Below are 5656 nucleotides of genomic sequence, written 5' to 3' on the forward strand. Positions count from 1 at the left end.
AAACTACAGTAGCTACCTCTATAATTATACAGTAGCACTAGCTGTATAATAGTCTGTACATCTGATTTATAATTATTAATAAACACCGATTACATTCATAAATGCACAATATGCACACACAATATGACATACTGTATGCTCATGAAAAAGTGGTACAGTAAATATAGAAATAATAATTATCTATTTTATAATCATGTAGAATGAGTCACAACTAACTTGATAAATTCCACTACTCAGGTTGCACAAAATCTTCCAGGGATTTTTGCTAGAGTCCTTTTAACTTTTCTTGAACAAGTTTCTTCTCCATCTTACTTACAAGGTCGTCAACCATTGGTGTCAATTCATCTTCCTGTAACCTCTGTAAACTTAATGCAATAGGATAGGCTTCTCTTATGGTCAGAACTAGTATGATCACATCATCATCGTCATCGTCGTCTGTGCCATCATCGTCATCGTCGTCTATGCCATCATCATCATCTTCATCATCAGCATCTTTCATTTTTTCAACATAAGATCTCACCAGGTCTTCTTCCCAATCATCCATACTCTCAGTGGCAATGTTATCATCAATTGCCACAAACTCTTCAGCTGTCATATTAACACGAACACCGCTTGCTTGAGCTGCTGTCAACAATTCGCTGCAATTTTCTGTTTGTTGTATCCCACTCACTCCATCCTGTGCATGGGTATCTCGATCTCCATCCCACTTAAAGCCACAGTTCAGAAAACATTTCTTGATGGTTCTTTCTGACACCTCATCCCATGCTTTGCCACACCACTTCACAGCATTTAATACCGTTATCTGTTTTGAAAGGTCAGTGCCAGATGCACAGGTGTCAACACGGGCTAATATATACTCCATCAACTTCTAGCGATATCTCAACTTCAATGCCTGAATGATTCCTCCATCAAGTGGTTGCAAGTGTGAAGTGGTATTGGCAGGAAGGAACTTCACAGTGACATTTGATAAGGCCAAAGCATCACTGCCACCATGACTGCTAACATTATCCATAAACAACAAAATCTTTCTTTTTTGCTGCCTCATCTTTCTGTTAATCTGCTCCAACCACTCAGTAAAAGTGCCAGTATCCATCCAGGCCTTACTGCTAGATCTCCAAGTTACAGGCAATCGTGACACATTCACACCATTAAATGCACGCGGTTTTCGAGCTTTCCCAATAACCAATGGCTTCAATTTTTCTCCACTAGCACTACAACAGAACAACACAGTAAGCCTCTCCTTTGCTAACTTCCCACCTTTTACTGCTTCTCCTTTTTCTGCCAAGGTTTTGTCTGGCATGGCTCAATAGAACAATCCAGTTTCATCACAATTAAATACCTCTGTTTCATTCTTGCCTGATATAATGGTTGGGATTCTGCTCCTGTAATCATCTACAACTTCTTCATCTACATCTGCGCCTTCTCCACACCGTTTATACTGTTTAATATTATACCTTCCCTCCAACTTCCTAACCAACCGTTGCTGGTCTTAAATCCTTCAATATTTAGCGACAAAGCATACTCTACAGCCTTAGCTTTCAGCAGTCCTCCAGTGATTGGAATATTTTTTGCTCTAGCTTGGCGAAAGAAATCAAAAACTAGCTGATTCAAGTTGCTTAATTCTGTTTCTCTAGAAATCCGTTGTCGTTGTCGTGATTGATTGTCCTCACAACTCTGCAGGTAAGTAGCACGCTTCCGCAAAATGTCGCTTACTGTGCTTCTTCCTATTCCAAATCATTTTGCTAATTCTTCCTGTGTATGTTTTGGCCTCAAATCAGCTGCCTTTGTCAGCTTAACTCTGTGTTTCAGAGTAAGTTCTGTGTGAGAGTGTTTTCTGGTCGCCATTTTGTCAGATTACGGGACCTAAAATCAATGTATCCCGTGCACAAAGTAACATGTTTTGTGGTTGGATTACGGATTACAGAGTTCCGGATTATTGAGTGAGTATTGAATATAAAGTGGTCCGGATGCAGATTACACAGGGGTCGGATTAGAGGGTTTTGACTGTACAAAAAAGGAAACAGAACAGAACCAGCAAACTATCAGCCCATATCATTGACTAGTACCTGTAGCAAAATACTTGAACATTCTTTTATTTCTACTCACTTGTCCAATATCTGCCTTGAAAATGACCTGATTTTAAAATGGGCAAAAATCTGGCAAATGAAGTTCAATCCATCCAAATGTATCCATCTAGCTATAAAAAGGAAAAAGACGTACACAAGGCATTGTTATCAAATCCACAGTCAGCAAATACAGCAAAACAAATCAGCTAAATAGTTGTGAGTAGACGAACACTTAACCAAGAAGGAACATACAGTATCGATGGTATTTGTAGCAAAGCATCAAAGTGAAAGCTAAGGACCTGCCAATTATACTGGCATAATTGTGACCAGATTTTGGAAAATTGGTCTTGATGTAACATTTCAAAACCGGAATATTTAAGATTAAAATAAGGCATTACAAATACTACTCAACTATACAGTGATTATATCAGTAGCCATCACCCTGAAGTAAAAGAAATTCTGTGAAATATTTTACTAAGTGCATAAGTGTTTTAGTAGTTAGACATATAAGTACGGATTTCTATGTATTTCAAATGTGACATTAGACTGATTTTCCAAAATTGGGTCACAATTATCAGCATAATAGGTGCCTGAAAGCATTGAGCCTAATGCTAGCATATTAATAGGCGGAATACTTGTACAATGAATTCTTGCTTCTTAAAATGCATATCACAAAAAAGATCAATATACTCCAATAGAACAGTCAGTAACTTTCATGGTAGCTGTTCTATTAGAGTAAGTCGATCTTTTCTGTGACATGCATTTTTTATCATTTTGACAAGCAAGGATTTATAGTCTGATCTTCAGCCACTTATTATTTACCCATAAAGTGCAAATTTATTAGCAATACCTAAGAACTGAAGCATTAATATTGAACATAATTTGACCATAATAGTGAGCAATGCAGCATATCACAATAGGTAAAATAAATGGCATAGTAGGCGGGTCCCTAGCGAAAGCCTTTTTACAATGTGATGTCTTCCAATGTCCTATATCAGTGAAATCCAACTGTTATACATCCTTAGTATGACCTATACTAGTAGTGTGGTCCCCTTACCTTCTGTACCAAATACAACAAATAGATAGTGCCGCCCATTTTGTTACAAATGATTTCTCTTATCACAGTAGTGTGAGAGTTATGCTTGAACACTTGAACTGGCTGTTACTTGAATACCTGAGACGTTTCTAAAAACTGGTTGTTTTACAAAATATGGTCTTGTTGACATCACTATTACCCTAACACCCCTTACATCATCTACCCATGGACACAGCCAGCACTTGTGTCCATTTGCCAGAACTGACACATTTATATTCTTTCCTCCCTTCTACCATCAAATTGTGGAGTTCTCTGCCTGGTTCTCTAGTAAAACTGGAAAATATCAATCAATTTAAAGATGACTAATCCTTTCACCTCTTCCCTTAACTGATTTATGTATAATTATTTGAAGGTTTTGGCACCATTCAATGACCATGGCTTTGTTGGAATGGAGTTTAGTGAGCTGAGAAGCCCCAAAGAGCTTACTAGTTGTGTTCATCATTTTGGAGTGATTTATGTCCATGAAGAGACTTTGAGATAATAAGTCACTCTCTAGAGTTCCTATGGATATATATACATGAAGTTGACAAGGAGAAAACATCCTGACCGTCTGGCAGACTCTGTAAGCGTTCGAGCGTTTATCAGATGGCTGGGAGTTTGAAGTTACCCAGGTCCAGTCGTGGATTTTTTCTCATTTCTCCACCTTTTCAAACACACTTTATGTAACAACTTTATACAGGCTGTAGGACCAGGTGTCCTACAGATGTGCTGTAAAGTCTTAATAAAAATAAAATTAAATGCAAACAGGACCTGAACTCCATTTTATGCACAATGAAGTTTTGCTTGCACAGCTTTATCACTGTGAAGTTTTTTTACAATGATTACTTAGAATTGCTTTTGTGGTCACAGCTGGGTGTTTTGTCAATTCAGTGTCATATACTTAAACTCACGACATTATTAACACATAACAGAACAAGCCACAAATGGTCTTAGAGTGCCATTGTTCTGTCCACTCATTCACCAGTAATATTCAAAAATGATCATACAAGCTTTAGACACACTATATACATTATGCATTGATATGCAAACTCACACTTTAAAATTTATACAACTGCATTGATTGCACAGTTTTAAAAACTTGTTAGGTGGAGTACTAACAATGAAAAATACAGTAATAAGTATATATCTGTGTAATAGGTTAATTAAAGCAGTGATGATAACTCTACTTATAACATTCATCGTGATCACAACTCAGCATGCTTTTAGAACACAACAAATTGATGAAAATGTTGATTGTAATGGAAATGATTGCCAAGAGATAACAAGTTGTATTTCCAAGTACACGGAGTTAGAGAGATTTATCATGAGTGATGATGAAGTGAAAGATAATATGACTGAAGCTTATTTCAAAACCGATGGAGGCACCACTGATTTTGTTAAAATTACATATAGATTTCAGATTTTAAAAGAACTGGATAGCAATGATACAAGTGAATCCAACTGTTCTGCTCGTCAACGTCAATTTATCTGGAGTCAATCTGCCCTCAATCTACTTGGCCCAAGACCACTCTATTGGCTTACATTATTTGCCGTGAATGTACCAGATGCAAGTGTAACTATTCAGCTGCCATGTCTCTGCTTTGGTTTTGCTGACAAGCTTTTGTCTCGATTGACATATCTAGTAAGTTGTTTTGTTTATACAAGTATAGCACTGTACATCTGTATAGGGTTTATGTCTATGTAAATGCTATCCAACTACAGACCCCGAGAAGGCTTAGTATAGCTTTGTGAATAAACAATATTCAGCATAAATTATACTGGTAGAGGTACCTGCTATAATTGAAATTACATGTCAGTAACTCCCCTATTTGTATCTAGCACCTTTTATTCACATTTTCTGTAATATATTTTAAATTAATATAACGCATGATATACATTTGTACACAGAGACAAATTAAACCCTAAGCATTCAGTACAATAGTACTGTAATAGGGATCACAAAAGTCTTGAGCTTTTCTGGTCAAATATATATAATCAACCAAAACCACCCTCACAAATCCTTCATGGTGCCTTGGCAGTATTGCAAAGCCCAAAAGTGTCTTCGGTGCAGTCACAAATCTACTGACTAACTGACTGATGCCTTATGCAGTACATACGTAGTATGCATGCATCACAAACAACACATCTGGGCAATTCCTGAATGCTTCAGGTCAGCTTCCACATCCAGGTCGGTTCCTAGGGCCATAGACCGCTCTCACACCTCTCCATGCTCGTACAAACCCCACAGTTAGTTAGTAACACTCATGTACTATCCATTCATGGCTATAACATAGTTCAGTAGAACTCAGTCTGCTTTTACTGACTCGATTTGTATGAGCGAGTTAAGATGTGTGAGCCTTGTACAAATCGATTCAAGAAAAGCAGACTGAGTACAGTTATAGCCACGAATGGATAGTACATGAGTGTTACTAACTACTGTGGGGTTTGTAGAGGTATGAGAACAATCTATGACCCTGGGAACCGACCTGGATTTGGACTGGCCCAAAGCATTCAG

The 5656-nt window shown here is 37.6% G+C and overlaps 1 pseudogene; it reads right to left on the reverse strand.

Annotated features, from left to right (window-relative positions):
- Nucleotides 1-265: 265 nt before the first annotated feature.
- Nucleotides 266-2088, reverse strand: LOC136258382 (tigger transposable element-derived protein 6-like; annotated as a pseudogene).
- Nucleotides 2089-5656: the final 3568 nt, after the last annotated feature.

The sequence above is a fragment of the Dysidea avara genome, chromosome 6 (assembly GCF_963678975.1).
Source record: "Dysidea avara chromosome 6, odDysAvar1.4, whole genome shotgun sequence".
Taxonomy (NCBI): domain Eukaryota; kingdom Metazoa; phylum Porifera; class Demospongiae; order Dictyoceratida; family Dysideidae; genus Dysidea; species Dysidea avara.